The following is an 18468-nucleotide window of genomic DNA, read 5'->3' as shown; positions in this document are numbered from 1 at the left end:
ACACATGAGGTGCATGTCAGACAAGTACTGCAGGTCCTACGGACGAATGAATTATATGCTAAAATTGAAAAATGTGTCTTCGCCGTTCAGGAGATACAATTCCTAGGTTATTTTTTATCTGCTTCAGGTTTCCGTATGGATCCTAGTAAGGTCCAGGCAATTTTAGATTGGGATCTTCCTGAGAACCTCAAAGCACTGCAACGGTTCTTGAGCTTCGTGAATTTCTATAGGAAATTCATTAAAAATTATTCACTTACTGTAAAACCGCTTACTGACATGACTAGGAAGGTGACTGATTTTTCTAAATGGTCTGACGCCGCTAAAGTTGCTTTTTCCTCTCTAAAAGAGAGGTTTACCTCAGTACCTGTACTAGTCCAACCTGATGTCTCTCAGCCTTTTATTGTTGAAGTCGATGCGTCAGAGGTGGGAGTGGGGGCGGTGCTGTCTCAGGGTCTGTCTCCTGGCAAATGGCGTCCTTGTGCTTTCTTTTCTAAAAAACTATCTGCAGCAGAAAAGAACTACGATATTGGCAATAGGGAACTATTGGCTATTAAACTTGCATTTGAGGAGTGGCGTCACTTCTTAGAGGGGGCAGTCCACCCCGTCACTGTGATTACGGACCACAAAAATCTTTTGTACCTCGAATCAGCTAAGCGTCTCACCCCTAGACAGGCTAGGTGGTCGCTATTTTTTTACCAGGTTTAACTTTGTGATTACCTATCGTCCTGGGGCAAAGAATACCAAGGCTGATGCACTATCTCGTTGTTTCCCTGGAGGGGGTAATGTGAGTGATCCGGTGCCCATTCTTCATAGAGGAGTGGTTGTTTCTGTGGTACACTCTGTTCTGGAGGGGAAGGTGTTAGAGGCCCAGGGGGACGCCCCGGTCTCTTGCCCCTCAGAGAAATTGTTTGTACCGTTGAACCTACGTTTCGAATTATTAAAGGAACATCATAGTTCGGCACTTTCTGGTCACCTGGGTAGTAAAGCAACCTTGGAGCTATTGTCTCGTCGTTTTTGGTGGCCAAGGTTGCGTCAGGATGTATTGGATTTTGTGTCTTCTTGTTCTACCTGTGCGCGCGCAAAAGTTTCACATACACGTCCTGCAGGGTCTCTATTACCACTCGTCATTCCCAATAGACCGTGGACACATCTGTCAATGGATTTTATCACTGACTTACCTTTGTCTGCGGGTAAAACAGTTATTTTGGTAGTAGTGGACAGGTTTAGCAAAATGGTACACTTCATTGCGTTACCCGCACTACCTAATGCTAAGACTCTTGCTCAGGTATTCGTCAGTGAAATCTTGAAGCTTCACGGGGTCCCCTCCGATGTTGTTTCGGATCGGGGTACCCAGTTTATTTCTAAATTTTGGAAAGCTTTTTGTTCCTGTTTGGGGGTACACTTGTCCTTTTCCTCAGCTTTCCATCCTCAGTCGAATGGTCAGACTGAGCGTACCAACCAAAACCTTGAGACATATCTAAGATGTTTTGTGTCTGAAAACCAAGAGTTGTGGTCATCATATTTACCGTTAGCTGAGTTTGCCATAAATAATCGTCGTCAGGAATCCACTGCCAAGTCACCATTTCATGGTGCATATGGTTTTCATCCCTAATTCTGTACTTTCAAAGAGGGGGGGTCTTCTGGGGTTCCCGAAGAGGAACGGTTTTCGTTATCTCTTTCATCAGTATGGCAGAAGGTGCAAGCTAACTTGAAAAATATGGGAGGTAAATACAAATGCATGGCTGATAAGAGACGGTCGCCAGGTCCGGACCTAGGAGTGAATGACTATGTGTGGTTGTCTACTAGGAATATTAAATTGAAGGTTCCCTCTTGGAAACTGGGTCCTAGGTTTATTGGCCCTTACAAAATTGTAGCCATCATCAACCCCGTGGCTTTTCGCCTGGAGTTACCTCAGACTTTTAAAATTCATAATGTTTTTCATAAGTCGTTACTCAAAAAATATGTTCCACCTCTAGAACCGTCACCGCTGCCACCCCCTCCTGTTGTCGTGGATGGTAATCTAGAATTTCAGATATCCAAAATTGTTAATTCTCGTCGGGTCTGCCGCTCTCTTCAATATCTGGTGCATTGGAGAGGTTACGGTCCGGAGGAAAGAATGTGGGTTCCTGCGTCTGAGGTAAACGCCGACAGGCTAGTTCGGGTTTTTCATGCCTCTGATCCTGAGAGACCTGGTCCTGAGTGTCCGGAGGCCCCTCGTAGAGAGGGGGGTACTGTCACGAGGGTATCGAGAAGCACGACTGACTCGTTATACCCGGGGTCAGGAAGTCGCAGCGGTTGGCTGCACGCTCTATTTAAGATAGGGCTCTTTTCCTTATGGTAGCTTTCTGGGTTTGCTTTGCAAACCCTTTTGGCTCACTCAGGGATCCGTAGCTCCTTCTCCTCAGCTGTTCCTTATCCAGCACTCCCAAACCTCCTTATAATCCTCTCTCACACTTCTCTGGTTGCCAGAGATAGAACTTCCTGCCTGGACATCTATTCTGACCTTCTGGAGCTGTGTTGCTGCGTTCTCTGGTAGTTGGTCCAGTACGCTACCCTCCGGATCCCTGTTGGACCTTTGTGGTCTATTGTGATCGCCCACCTGGGTGTATGTGTTTGTCTGTTTTGTCTGTCCTCTCCCTGGTGTTTCCCTCTTAGTGATAGTGGTGCGGACTAGCGATCCCACCGGCCCGTTCACTATCAAGGGCTCATTTTAGGGAAAGCCAGGGTTTAGGCACGTGATCGCCGCACGGGTGAGGAACCCGTCTAGGGACGTCAGGGCAGTCAGGTTCCAGCCGCAAGGTGAGTTAGGGGTCACCACCTTTCCCTCTCCCTTGGGCAGGGCTTTCCCTTTTTTCCTCCCTGTGCGTGACGCCGGTCATTACAGAAATGATCTGTAACAAAGAGAAGGTATGAGGCTATTATGAGGCCATGTGGCCAGTGTGTAACTTTAAAATAACAAATAATTTCCTGTACTTGCAAATAATACTATAGTAATAATACTGTATATGTCATTTCAATCACACATTCATAGTTTTGCTACATGACATTCACAATGTTGATATTTGTTAAACAGAATCTGCGTAAGGCTACATTCACATGTGAGTCGGGGGCTCCGTTCATGGTTTCTGTCACAAAGTTCATCAAAAATAGCAGAGAAAAAATTCCTGCATGCAGGACTTTTTTCTTTGCTAAAAAAATATGTTCTTAGCTTAAAGGGGTGTTTCACTTCAGCAAATAGCATTTATTATGTAAAGGAAGTTAATACAAGCAACTTACTAATGTATGGGAATAACTGAGACATGGCTGGATGATAGCTATGACTGGGCAGTTAATGTACAAGGTTACAGTCTGTTTAGAAAGGATCGTCAAAACCGGAGAGGGGGAGGGGTCTGCCTTTATATAAAGTCCTGTCTAAAGCCCACAGTCCGAGAAGATATAAGTGAGGGACATGAACATGTGGAGTCACTATGGGTAGAGATACATGGAGCTAAAAACAACAATAAATTACTAATAGGAGTTTACTATAAACCACCTAATATACCAGAGTCCACAGAAAATCTACTACTAAACGAGATAGACGAGGCGGCAAATCATAATGAGGTGGTTATTATGGGGGACTTTAACTACCCAGATATAGACTGGGAAACTGAAACTTGTATATCTCATAAGGGAAACAGGTTCGTGGCTATAACCAAAGACAATTACCTCTCCCAACTGGTTCAGGACCCGACTAGAGGGACGGCCATACTGGACTTAGTATTAACCAATAGACCTGACAGAACAACAGACGTGCAGGTCGGGGGACACCTGGGAAATAGTGACCATAAAGTAATAACCTTCCAATTATCATTCAAAAGAGCGTTTCTACAGGGAGGAACAAAAATACCAAACTTCAAAAAAGCTAAATTTAGCCAACTAAGAGAGGCCATAGGGCAAACTAACTGGGACAAAGTCCTCACAAATACAGACACAAAATGGGATATCTTTAAAAACATCCTAAAAACTCATTGTCAGAGGTACATACCGTATGGTAATAAAAGGTTAAGGAACAAAAAGAAACCAATGTGGATAAATAGAACTGTAAAGAAAGCAATAAATGACAAAAAGAAAGCATATAAAACACTAAAACAGGAGGGTTGCACGGAAGCACTGAAAAACTATAAGGAAAAAAATAGAACATGTAAAAAACAAATAAAAGCGGCCAAACTAGAGACCGAGAGATTAATTGCCAAAGAGAGTAAAACCAACCCTAAAATGTTCTTCAATTATATAAATGTTAAAAAGTATAAAGCTGAAGGTGTTTGCCCTTTAAAGAGTAATGCGGGGGGAGTCGCAGAGAGCGACGAGGAGAAAGCAAAGCTGTTAAATATTTTTTTCTCCAATGTATTCACTGAGGAAAATAAATTGTCAGATGACATGCAGAATGCAAAAATAAATTCCCCATTAAAAGTGTCCTGTCTGACCCAGGAAGAAGTACATCAGCGGCTTAAAAAGATTAAAATAGACAAATCGCCAGGACCGGATGGCATACACCCCCGTATCCTAAAGGAATTAAGTAATGTCATAGCCAGACCCTTATTTCTGATATTTGCAGACTCTATACTGACAGGGAATGTCCCACAGGATTGGCGCGTGGCATATGTGGTGCCAATATTCAAAAAGGGGCCAAAAACAGAGCCTGGAAACTATAGGCCGGTAAGTTTAACATCTGTTGTGGGTAAACTGTTTGAAGGTTTTCTGAGAGATGCTATATTAGAGCATCTCAACGGAAATAAGCAAATAACGCCATATCAGCATGGCTTCGTGAGGGATCGGTCATGTCAAACTAATTTAATCAGTTTCTATGAGGAGGTAAGTTCTAGACTTGACAGCGGCGAATCAATGGATGTCGTATATCTGGACTTCTCCAAAGCATTTGACACTGTACCGCATAAAAGGTTAGTATATAAAATGAGAATGCTCGGACTGGGAGAAAACATCTGTATGTGGGTAAGTAACTGGCTGAGTGATAGAAAACAGAGGGTGGTTATTAACGGTACACATTCAGATTGGGTCACTGTCACTAGTGGGGTACCTCAGGGGTCAGTATTGGGCCCTATTCTCTTCAATATATTTATTAATGATCTTGTAGAAGGCTTGCATAGTAAAGTATCAATTTTCGCAGATGACACTAAACTGTGTAAAGTAATTTACACTGAAGAGGACAGTATACTACTACAGAGGGATCTGGATAGATTGGAGGCTTGGGCAGATAAGTGGCAGATGAGGTTTAACACTGATAAATGTAAGGTTATGCACATGGGAAGGAAAAATGCAAGTCACCCGTACATACTAAATGGTAAAACACTGGGTAACACTGACATGGAAAAGGATCTAGGAATTTTAATAAACAGCAAACTAAACAGCAAAAACCAGTGTCAGGCAGCTGCTGCCAAGGCCAACAAGATAATGGGTTGCATCAAAAGGGGCATAGATTCCCGTGATATGAACATAGTCCTACCACTTTACAAATCGCTAGTCAGACCACACATGGAGTACTGTGTACAGTTCTGGGCTCCTGTAAACAAGGCAGACATAGCAGAGCTAGAGAGGGTTCAGAGGAGGGCAACTAAAGTAATAACTGGAATGGGGCAACTACAGTACCCTGAAAGATTATCAAAATTAGGGTTATTCACTTTAGAAAAAAGACGACTGAGGGGAGATCTAATTAATATGTATAAATATATCAGGGGTCAGTACAGAGATCTATCCCATCAGCTATTTATCCCCAGGACTGTGACTGTGACGAGGGGACATCCTCTGCGTCTGGAGGAAAGAAGGTTTGTACACAAACATAGAAGAGGATTCTTTACGGTAAGAGCAGTGAGACTATGGAACTCTCTGCCTGAGGAGGTGGTGATGGTGAGTACAATAAAGGAATTCAAGAGGGGCCTGGATGTGTTTCTAGAGCGTAATAATATTACAGGCTATAGCTACTAGAGAGGGGTCGTTGATCCAGGGAGTTATTCTGATTGGAGTCGGGAAGAAATTTTTTATTCCCCTAAAGTGGAGAAAATTGGCTTCTACCTCACAGGGTTTTTTGCCTTCCTCTGGATCAACTTGCAGGATAACAGGCCGAACTGGATGGACAAATGTCTTTTTTCGGCCTTATGTACTATGTTACTATGTTACTATGTTACTATTCTTATTATGCTGGCTGGATTACATTTTCTATCCCATTATACACTGCTTGTTTCCATGGTTACGACCACCCTGCAATCCATAAGTAGTGGCCGTGCTTGTACAGTATAGGAAAAAGCACCGGCCTGTGTGTGCTCCCACAGTCCCAGCCCCCAGAAAGGCTGGCACTTTTTCTTATAGTGTGCAAGCACGAGCACCACTGATGGATTACAGGGTGGTCATAACCATGGAAAAGAGTAGTGAATAATGTGATGGAAAAATGGATCCAGCCAGCAAAGGAAGCAATATGGACAATCATAATGCATTAGTAAGTGGCTTGTATTAACTTACTCTGCGTAATAAATTCTATTTGCTGAAGTGATACAACCCCTTTAACGGATCTCAAGATTGTCAATGGGATCTCATAGGTTCTGTTCCTGTCAGTTATGTGCCAAATTTATGCGGCACTTCTGTTATTTTCGTTCTTCTGCTTCTATAACAGAGAATAATTCCGGAAATAAATTGTGCTGAGGTGAAAAAGCCCTGATCTACCACCCACAATGCTGTTTGTAGTCAGGTAGTGTGAGCTTCAATTGTATTTGTCTAAAATTTCACATGATAGCAAAGGCAAACTTTATCCTCTTTGCACAAAATGACATCGAATGGATGTGAGAGTCAAGTCGACTGAATTGTTGGGCTGTGCTACAACACTTAAAAGTACAGATGCAAGATAAAAAAGATCTAATAACAAAAAGTATTACATTTAGAGAACCACTCCTTGATTAAACATTTATACCTTTACAACCATTTATATGTTATTGCTTCACTGCACTAAAATGTAGTTTTTCAAGTATTCCTGTTTAAAGGTTTATTTCTGACTTACAGTATAAGAAAACTGCCCTTGTGTCCCCAAATATGATAAAAGGATAAAATAAATATGCTTAATCCCATGCCATTTCCAGCACTGTGGCTTTGGCCCTAACCTCCAGTTTGTGTTTACTGACTCCTTCATGGTGCTGCAGCCAATCACAGGCCACAGTGACCATCTCCCCTTGCATCATGAAAATTGGTCACATGACACAAGGGGAGCTGGTCACTGCCCTGACCAGTGATTGGCTGCAGCAATGTCAAATCAGATGTTTTCAGTGAGGAAGCCCAGAAGATGTAACACCCCAGAGTTGTGTTACAAAATTCTTTTACCCCGCTACAACCTGTTAAGGGCATTAACTTTGTCATCTTGTGTAATTTCACATAATATTCTCACAAATGTGCATTCTAAGCCCTGTAAATGTATATTGCTGTGATTTCTATGTTCACCAGCAGGTGGCAGCAATATGTTCAGCAGGGACTTAGAGCCAGTTTAGTGTTTCTGAACTGGAATAGTTCATTCCAGTTCAGCTCCCCCCTCTGTGAGCAGAGTGGATTAGTCCATATCCTGCCTCATGGGGAGGGAATGAAATTCGAGTTAGTGTGCCAGCCACCCCTGCTAGGGCAAGGCTGTGCGTGTAGGAGCGCCCAGATATAGGGATCCAAAGCCAGGATCTTTTCTCGGCTGAGACAATTGATCATCATCCCCAGCCTGAGCCTTGCAGCCTCAGCTGGAAGAAAGCAAACAGCCATCTCCAGTTACAGGAAGAAGAATACCCTGAGACAATAACTGCGAGTACCGTCCAGAGACCCAGGAGAAGCCAAATTCCTCCCCAGCTAGTCAGTCCCCAAGACAGCAGAATATAGATAGTGCAGAAGATAAATTTCTGCCACATTACAGAGCTACTAAGCAGACGTCCTTTTCCTGCAAAAGCTCCAGGCACATGATGACAGAGCAGAAGATACATCCCTGCCAGCCATTGCCAATACCTGCTGGGACCAAAGACAAAGCTGTATCTTGTTTGGATGAAAGCTACTCTCAGTAAAGACAAGTTTGAACTTTACCAAAGGTCTGGATCTCAATTACTGCTGCAATTTCCTCTATTACTCCTACTAGCACAACACTCATTTTATTGCAAGTGAGCCAGGATCCAGGAGTCCAGCCGTATCCAGGTAGGAGACACCGTTGACACTATTACTACCATGCAGAGACATTACACCACTCTGGCATTCCTAAACTGGTACGTGAGTTACAACACCTTAAAGGGCCCTGTGTTAGTGCCCTGCGCACGCGGCGCCACGAACAAACAATAGACTATTATACACATATCCTGACCCACTGCATAATTTGGCGTCCGTGTAACTTTACCCACGGTCCGGCTCTATTGCAAAGAGCAACCCAGGCCTTGAAGAGAAGAAGCGGGAAGCAAGTAAGTGATCTTCCATTTACAGGTCTGATCAAGTGGGGGGAGGGAGGCTTGCCAAAAAATTCACACCTAACAATTGATCAACAGTACCTCACCATTGCAAGACTTCAAGCAGGATGTTCTCAGATGGAAGTGGCCACTGAGCTTAGAGTGTCTCAGAGAGCCATCAGCAGGTTGCAGCAGAGATACAGAGAGACTGGTAGAGTCACAGAAAGGCATAGAAGTGGACGTCCTTTGGCCACATCCCACAGTGATGACAGCTTCATCGTGAACAATGCCCTGTGGAACCAAATGATTAATGCCACACAACTCCAGGCACATTTAAGGGAGGTGAGAGGCACCCAAGTGTCATGTCAGACCATTCCTGTGGGTCTCAGTGCTGTTCACTGATGAAAGTTGATTCACGCTGAGCAGAAATGATGGCCGCCAACGATGTTGGGGCTATCAAGGAGAGTGCTATGCCTCAGCCACTGTTGTCACCAGCTGAGCCTTTGGTGGTGGTGTTACAGTGTGGGCAGGTGTGTCTATTCAAAACAGAACCTCCCTACACTTTGTGAATGGTACAGTGACAAGCCCATACTACTTAAATAACATAATTAATCAAGTCATTGTACCTCTGCATGAACAACACAGGACTAATGTCATCTTCATGGACAACATTGCGCCAGCTAATCAAGGTTGCATCATTAGGGAAAGGCTTGTAGAGACTGGGGTACCTCAAATGGAGTGGCCTGCACTTCTCTAGACCTGAATCGCATTGAAAACCTATGGGATCAGCTGAGTCGCCTTGTAGAGGCCTGTGACTCTGTACCCCAGAACCTCATTGACCTGACCTTTTTTTTCAAGAAGAGTGTGATGCTATGCCTCAGCAGACAATAAGTTGACTTGTGAACAGCATGAGATGTCATTGTCAAGCTGTAATTGATGCTCAAGGCCACATCCACATAATAAGTTATTTAGACATTGACATTTTTTATACCCCTCTGTTGTTGACTTTTGTTTGGACAAATTGTTTGAGATGAGAAAATCACCATTGTATGCTTCTATTTAAATACCCTACTTTATATTATAATTATCACTGTAGTGTGAACTTTTTACAGTACATTTTTCATAAATTTCACCCGAAAACCAACTTTTTGTGAGTAGTGTATATGCAAATAAAAATGGTATATTTTTTTTTACGTAACAAGCTGAGATCTACACATTAGTGGTTATAAACTTCCCTTCCTTCATTAAAAATATGTTTATTTCTGAAGGAATTAGTGTAATAATATTAAATGGGTTGTCCAGCGGAATTAATGTTTTAAAATATGGCTTACAGTGGGTTCAAAGTAAAACAGAATCCATACTCACCTCACCGATCTCCTGCTGCTGTTGCTTCTGTTTCTATGTTGCTCCTGTCTCCACTGCCCTCCACTTCCTGGCCCCAGATCGACATATAGGAAATGCCTGGGGATGTCTGCTCAGCTAATCACTTGCTGAGCGAGCAGACCACTATGGTCAGTGATCTGAACAGTCATTTTCTGAATTTTGAGCCAGGGCCAGGAAGTGGAGAACAGCAAAGACCAGAGCAGTTTTGGAATGACAGCTACAGGGGATCAGTGAAGGTGATCATGTCTTAATTTTATTTTTAACTCCACTGTGGGTCATATATAAAAATGTAATATTACTGAACAACCCCTTTAAATTATATTCTTTTACTATACTACTGTATCCAGTTAGTCATAGATAGAAGATAGATTATTTGAATTTTTTTAGCAGAGTGTTTTTTCTATGCATGTCACTTTTGCTATATGTCAACTGAGGGCTAATTCAATTCTTTGTAATATATCTGATAAACTGTGAGAAAGTATAATTTGCTCCCTATGCTGTAAATACTGTATTCCATGTCCATGCGAAAATTCTTTTTGTAGCGGAATGCAAACTATTTAACAGCAAATCATTAGGTAATATCTTGTATCTGAACCTTTGTTTTTCTTTAGTGCTAATGTTTAGAAATGATTGTAAAGTCTGTAATAAATGCAGAAAACCTCTAATTAACTGTATACAACATTGAACAATTAATGCAAAACATCAATTTGCATTTTAATAACATTGTAACCATCTGGTAAATAAACCCATTAATCTTGATTAATTTATTAGCAAGAAATGACACGTAGAGTTTAGTAGCATGCAAACCATTTAAGAATACAGTATGTTCTTAAAGGGGTTGTGCTGCAATTTGTATTGATGACCTATCCTCAGGAACCTCAGGTTAGGTCATTAATATCTGAACAACGCTTTAGGCTACTTTCACACTCGCGTTTGGTGCGGATCTGTCATGGATCTGCACAAACGCATCCGTTCAGATAATACAACCACATGCATCCGTTCAGAACAGATACGTTTGTATTATCTGTAACATAGCCAAAACTGATCCGTCTTGAACACCATTTAAAAGTCAATGGGGGACAGATCCGTTTTCTATTGTGACATATTGTGTCAGTGAAAACGTATCCATCCCCATTGACTTACATTGTGTGCCAGGACAGATCCGTTTGGCTCAGTTTTGTCAGATGGACACCAAAACGCTGCCAGCAGCATTTTGGTGTCCGCCTCCAAAGCGGAATGGAGGCGTAACGGAGACAAACTGAGCCAAATTGATGCATTCTGAGAGGATCCCTATTCATTCAGAATGCATTAAGAGCAAAACTGATCCGTTTTGGACCGCTTGTGAGATCCCTGAACGGATCTCACAAACGGAAACCAAAACGCCAGTGTGAAAGTAGCCTAAGGCTAGATGTCAGTCTTAATAAAGCCCCATAGCTGGCAGAGGATCCGTCGCAATTATTAAGAGGCGCATCCAGCTCCAATTATAAATGTACGACAGCCTCCGAGTTGTCTTACATTTAGACCTTTTTCTATGCCAAAAACAGATGTGGAAAATGTTAAATTATCCCCATCCCTGTCCAAGCTACGTCCACAATTTTAGACCTGGTGTGAGCGGTATGAAGTCGCAGAAAGCACCTGCATCTGAAATATGCCTAATTTAGGTGCATTTCAGTATAATAAATTACCCCGCCATGTCTTTTGACAGGAAATATCTCGAATACTCTGCACTTGCCCTGCAAATTACAATTCACAGTCCTGCTTTTCATTTCTGTAGTTGAGCACATATGATGCGCCATCATGGAGCGAGTTATCTTATAAAAAATGGAGAGTAGCCACTAACCACCAATGAGCATTATTGTCAGGTACAATGGAGTCTGCATGTCTGCACAATGGCTTAATCTTTATTATATTATGTAAAAAATAGTTAAAACAGCCCCACAAACGAGTAGGAATTCAATGTACAGGCACACGTTGCTATGGCTTATATGCAAATTCAACCAAACATAACATGCAATAGCACACAATTTTAAGCGGCGAGATATATGCAAACACTGAATATATGGATTATTTTGAATAGAACTTTTGAGGTTCTTGGTGCACATTTTGATCAAACTATTTAACCTCTTGGGGACATAGGGCCTGTACCTGTACCTGTACGCCCTGTGTATTTACGATCACTGACGTGCGGCTGGCGGTGATCGGAACAGAGCGCCTGCTGAAATCATTCAGTAGGCACTCTGTGATAATGCTGAGGGGGGTCCTGTGACCACCCCGTATCGGTGATCGCTGCAAACCACAGGTCAATTCAGACCTGCGGTTTGCAGCACTTTCGGAAGTTTCTGATCCCCGCAGTCCGTGACCGCGGGGATCAGAAACTTCAAAATGACCAAACTTTTCATTTTTAACTCCCCCACCACTGCAGCCCTCACTCTTATGTGCTGGGGGGGTGGGCGGGTGCGCGATCATCCGCCCGCCCCCTCTCTCAGGATGGCCGAGCAGTTAGCAGAGTGTCAGCACATTGCTGACACTCTGCTTGAAACGGCTGACATCCGTGCTCACAGATGTCAACCGTTTAACCCCTTCCATGCCACGGTCCGTAGGGACCGCTGTATGGAAGGAGTTAACAGGGAGGGAGCTCCCTTCCTCTCCCATCGGGGGCTGCTGTGCCGTTTCAGCCCCGATTCTTGACGGGATCACAGAGGGAGGGGGCTTCCCTCCCCATCACCCGCTGCTCTGTTGTGGCAGTGTGTGATGGTTACCATGGCAACCAGGCGCCTACACAGGCTTACAGCTTGCCTTGGTAAGGTTAAGTCTGATCTGACTTCTGCTAAAGGCAGATGTCTGATCGGACTAAGTGTAAAGTGAAAATACAGTACAGAACATTATATAGTGTACTGTATTGTATTATACAGACATCAGACCCACTGGATCTTCAAGAACCAAGTGGGTCTGGGTAAAAAAAAAAAAAAAAAGCAAAACAAAAACATTTATCACTGATTAAAAATGAAAAAAATAAAATTAATATTAGGTATCGCCGCGTCCGTAATAACCTTCTCTATCACATAACCTAACCCCTCAGGTGAATACTGTAAAAAAAAAAAAAACACGGTGTAAAAAAAGCAATTTTTTGTCACCTTACATCACAAAAAGTGTAATAGCAAGCGATTAAAAAGTCATACGCACCCCAAAATAGTGCCAATCAAACCGTCATCTCATCCCGCAAAAATAGGCACCTCTTTTTCTAGGCTACTGCCTTATTACAGCGCTTGCCATACAGGGCCATAGAGCCCCACATCACCGCAGCGTCCTACCACCCACTGTGGGTCCACCAACTTTATGCTTTTTCTTTTCACCTATGCGGCTCAACCGGTTGTACTGAAGAAGGCTATATGCCGAAAACCTTTTTTTTGACTGGAACCTCTCTTTAAAATGTATAATTTAAAATAAAAGCATTGATCTGGAAAACAAAGTGGAGTACAGGAGTCTGAATTCTATTATTATCTGGTTTGGGAACCATCTCCTGTTGCACACACAATCAGATTGAAGTACTATCCAACCTTACAATATTTACCCTACCCAAGATAATCGCCCAAAAACTGAAAAAAACTATGGCTCTCAGACTATCGAGACACTAAAACATGATTTTTTTTTGTTTCAAAAACGAAATCATTGTGTAAAACTTACATAAATAAAAAAAGCAGACATATTAGGTATCACCGCGTCCATAATAACCTTTTCTATAATAATATCACATGACCTAACCCCTCAGGTGAATACCGTAAAAAATAAATAAATAAAAACAGTGTAAAAAAGCCATTTTTGTCACCTTACATCACAAAAAGTGTAATAGCAGGCGATCAAAAAGTCATAAGCACCCCAAAATCAAGATCAAACCGTCATCTCATCCCGAAAAAAATTAACCCCTACACAAGACAGTCGCTCAAAAAATTATACAGCCGATTTTTACAGATAAGGCAATACCTAATACTAGTGTATCTCAATAAATTGGAATATCATTGAAAAGTTAATTTACAGATTTAGCCAAGCTAAACTTGATGGTTAACACTTAAGCAAACAATGGCAAGAAGATTTCAATGGATTTCAATGGCTTTTGTCATGAGATAACCCTGTGACGTGTTATCAGAGTCAATTTTAGCTAGTCTACATCTGTATTTCAGTAATTCAATGGAAAAAGGGAAACATATATTATACAGATTCATTACACACAGAGTGATCTATTTCAAATGTTTATTTTTAATATTGCACCAATATTTAATATTGATAATTATGGCTTACAGCTAATCAAAACTCAAAAGTCAGTGTCTCAGAAAATTAGTATATTGTGAAAAAGTTCATTATTGTTGACTCTTGGTGTCAAACTCTAAATAGATATTCAACACAAAACACCTGCAAATGTTTCCTAAACCTTTAAATGGTCCCTTAGTCTGGTTCAGTAGGCTACACAATAATGGGGAAGAGGAGCACAAGCAACAGGGATAACTGTAGCCTTGAAAGGATTGTTAAGAAAAGGCCATTCAAGAATTTGGGGGAGATTCACAAGGAGTGGACTGAGGCTGGAGTCAATGCTTCAAGAACAACCACACACTGACATACTCAGGACATAGGCTACAACTGTCACATTCCTTGTCTCAAGCCAATCATGACCCAGAGACCACATCAGAAGAGCCTTGGGAGCGGGGCCTCATAGGTCTCTGCAGCTGGTGGACCTGGAGGCCTTTGTAATGCCTGGGGCTGAACATATCACCCATCAACACCCTGCAATTGTATGGGCTGATGGGAGCTCCCTTCCTCTGTAAACCCCCTTGATGCGGCAGTCAGAATTGACTGTGTCATGTAAGGGGTTAATCCAACAGCATTGGAGTTTGCAGCAATTCTGGCATATACAGCAGGGGACCAGCTATCACTAACAGCCAGACCCCTATTCCTGATAGTACAAGCATAGCTCCCGTGTCTGCCCAAATCCAGCTTAGGTCCTTAACTTCATTCTGTTAAACATTGAGTTAATTTCTCCCCCCCCCCCCCCCCCTGGAAGTGCCAATCTCAATTGCAAAAAAGATATTTTAAACCTGCAATAGCCATAAGAATTATAGTTTTAGTAACTCTAATCGCTTTTGTACTGTTAGGAAACTGGGTTACCTCCCAACACGTTTCTGTGATGTCAGAGATGAGCAAATCAATTTGAATTTTAATGATTTTTTTCAGGCAAATCACAGATTGAGAGAGTGTGAGAGACTCACATGTAATACTTTAATGACAATGAGACATGCAAGCCAGTATTCATTCCAAAAGGACAAGCATATTGACTGTCTCAGTATTATACTTCTCTGAATGAAAAAAAAAAAATACCAAACTTCAAAAAAACTAAATTTAGACTAACTGGGAGTCTTCAGAAGTCTTCAAAAATAAAAATATAGCCACAAAATGGGATATTTTTAAAAACATCCTAAAATCTAATTGTGAGAGGTACATACTGCAGCCATAACCTGTCTTATGCTGCAGTGCATCTTTATGCATAATCCCTGCCAACAGTTGTGTTAGATTGCATTACACTGAGCCTACCACTAGGGGGATATAACACATCCCATATATATAGCCTAGCTCAGGCCTAGTCGTGGTGTGTGCAGTCTAGAGTGGGTGTTCAGTCTGAGTCTGCAGTGAGTGCAGTCTTTAGCTCTCAGCCAATCTTCAGCCCAGAGTTAAAGTAGTCCTTATACTCAGAAGGATTTTTAATCCAGAAAGCACTAAAGAAGCAGAGACCCAAATAGTTACGGCCATCGTTATAAGTGCCTTGGAACCTTTGGAGTTACAAGTGAAGGATTTACCAGCCTCCGGCAGCTTCACTAACCTGCACTGGGATAACAGGGACCAGCATAAAAGTCCTCGACCAGTAAGCATAAAAATTTATATCAATTAATAGCTTTAGAGACAGACATCACACCTGTCAGCTGTGGACCTGTTGCAGCTTTACCTCTGTCCATCTTAAAGAGACTGTTTTCTATATGGATGTAACTGTTACTAGGAGCAACGTTCAGTAAAAGTAATAAGTTGGATTGCACCATCCTTGCCTCAGTCTCCAGTTCCTCAGTTAACACTACAGTAAATGGTTGTACCACCACAAAAGGTACTGGCATCATGACTACAAGGGACCTTGCCATATGCACATTAATACAGACCATCAAGGGCACCTCGAACCACCATCTGGCCTGAGTCCCTTACACCAGAGTGTGCCCCAGAGAATTCTTGTGCCGTTCTCCTTATCGCTTATGCGAGCCTGCCCAGGGACAACGTAACCGTGAGTAACTAGAACTGTATTTACCTGGGCCCACCTATTGCTCACACCGTGACCTCACATGTAATTCCCCTCTTGGTCTGGCATACCGCAATACCTTATGGGAATAAAAGGGAAAGGAACAAGAAAAAAACAATGTGGATAAATAGAAATGTACAGAAAGCAATAAATTACATAAATAAAGCATTTAAATCACTAAAACAGGAGGGTAGTGAGGAAGCATTGAAAAACTATAAGGAAAAAAATGTAATATGTAAAAGACAAATAAAAGCAGCCAAACTAGAGACCGAGAGATTAATTTCCAAAGCGAGTAAAACTAACCCCAAAATGTTCTTCAATTATATAAATGGTAAAAAGTATAAATCTAAAGGTGTCGGCCTTTTACAGAGTAATGAGGGGGAAATTGCAGAGAGCGAAGAGGAGAAAGCAAAGCTATTAAATATTTTTTTCTCCACTGTATTGACTGAGGAAAATAAACTGTCAGATGAAATGCAGAATGTAAAGTAAATTCCCCATTAAAAGTGCCCTGTCTAACCCAGGAAGAAGCACGGCGGCATCTTAGAAAGATTAAAATACACAAATTGCTAGGACCAGAGAATTAAGTAATGTCATAGCCAGACCCTTATCTCTGATATTTAAGGACTCTAAACTGACAGGGAGTGTTCCAAAGGATTGGAGCATAGGAAATGTGGTGCCAATATGCAAAAGGGGTCCAAAAACATAGTCTGGAAACTATAAACCGGTAAGTTTAACATCTGTCGTGGGTAAACTGTTTGAAAGTTTTTTAAGAGATTAAATCTTGGAGTACCTCAATGAATATAAGTTCTAGACTTGACTGCGGAGAATCAATGGATGTCGTATATCTGGACTTCTCCAAAGCATTTGACACTGTACCACATAAAAGGTTAATATAAAAAATGAGAATGCTTGGACTGGGGGAAAATGTATGTGGGTAAGTAACTGGCTCAGTGATAGAAAACAGAGGGTGGTTATTAATGGTACACACTCAGATTGGGTCACTGTCACTAGTGGGGTACCTCATGGGTCAGTATTGGTCTTTATTCTTTTCAATATATTTATTAATGATCTTGTAGAAGGCTTGCACAAGTTGCACAGTAAAATAAAATAAAAATCAGATGACACTGTGTAAACTAATTAATATGGAAGAGGTCAGTATACTGCTACAGATGGATCTAGATAGATTGGAGGCTTGGGCATATAAGTGGTAGATGAGGTTTAACACTGAAAAATGTAAGGTTATGCACATGGGAAGGAATAATGCAAGTCACCTGTACATATTAAATGGTAAAACACTGGGTAACACTGGGTTACATGAAAAGGGACCTAGGAATTTTAGTGAACAGCAAACTAAGCTACAAAAACCAGTGTCAGGCAGCTGCTGCCAAGGCCAATAAGATAATGGTTTGCATCAAAAGGGGCATAGATGCCTGTGATGAAAACATAGTCCTGACACTTTACAAATCACTAGTCAGACCACACATGGAGTACTGTGTACAGTTTTGGGCTGCTGTGAACAAAGCAGAGATGGCAGAGCTGTGGAGGGTCCAGAGGAGGGCAACAAAAGTAATAACTGGAATGGGGGCTGTGACGCGATGTCACGTCCCTGTCCGGATCTTATTAAAAAAATGACTGTCAGTTTAGAAAAATTAACCACATCTAATCTGGAAACAGGACGTCCATATATGGTCGTTCCTGTAGCCCTTTGGAGACCACAGACTCTAATCACCCCCTGCTGAGATCACCTCACACCTTGGAGAGCTTCTAAGGACAGGCCCCAGCCCATGCGTCTCCTGCCCACCTTTGAAACCATGAAAGCTAAACACATGCTAGTTGGCCCTTCCTTGCAGCCTGCTCAATTTACACATCAGAAGCAGAGATAGCTGGGAGGGGGGAGCGCATAGGAGAGACCCCAAAAAGCATATTGGAGTTATGACCCAAAAATGTAGGTACCCTCAAAGTGCACCTCTCACCCAGAGGAACCAGGAGAGTCCAAACTTGGCAGCTCTGGGGTCTTCCCAGACTGGGAAATGGGTTACTAGTCACCTGGAGGGGAGAGAGGTGGGGTGTCACCCATAGAATCGTCCATAAATTCATGGGGGACCCCGCACAAGTGCCCGGTTTTTCATATTTATTAAGCCGGCAAAGTTATGGGCCTCTTTTGTAAAATTAGGGAAAAGTGGCCTGGCCAGCAGAAGGGAGGGTCGAACAAGCCCTCCCAAAACCCTCCTTCGGGAACACCCACCGTGCAGCCCTTGGCCAGCGATTGGCTGGGCCAACCCCCCTTACCCTCCCACAGAATGGGGCATAAAGGTC

This window comes from Bufo bufo, chromosome 5 (genome assembly GCF_905171765.1).
Source record: "Bufo bufo chromosome 5, aBufBuf1.1, whole genome shotgun sequence".
NCBI lineage: Eukaryota > Metazoa > Chordata > Amphibia > Anura > Bufonidae > Bufo > Bufo bufo.
This window is presented reverse-complemented; position numbering follows the sequence as displayed.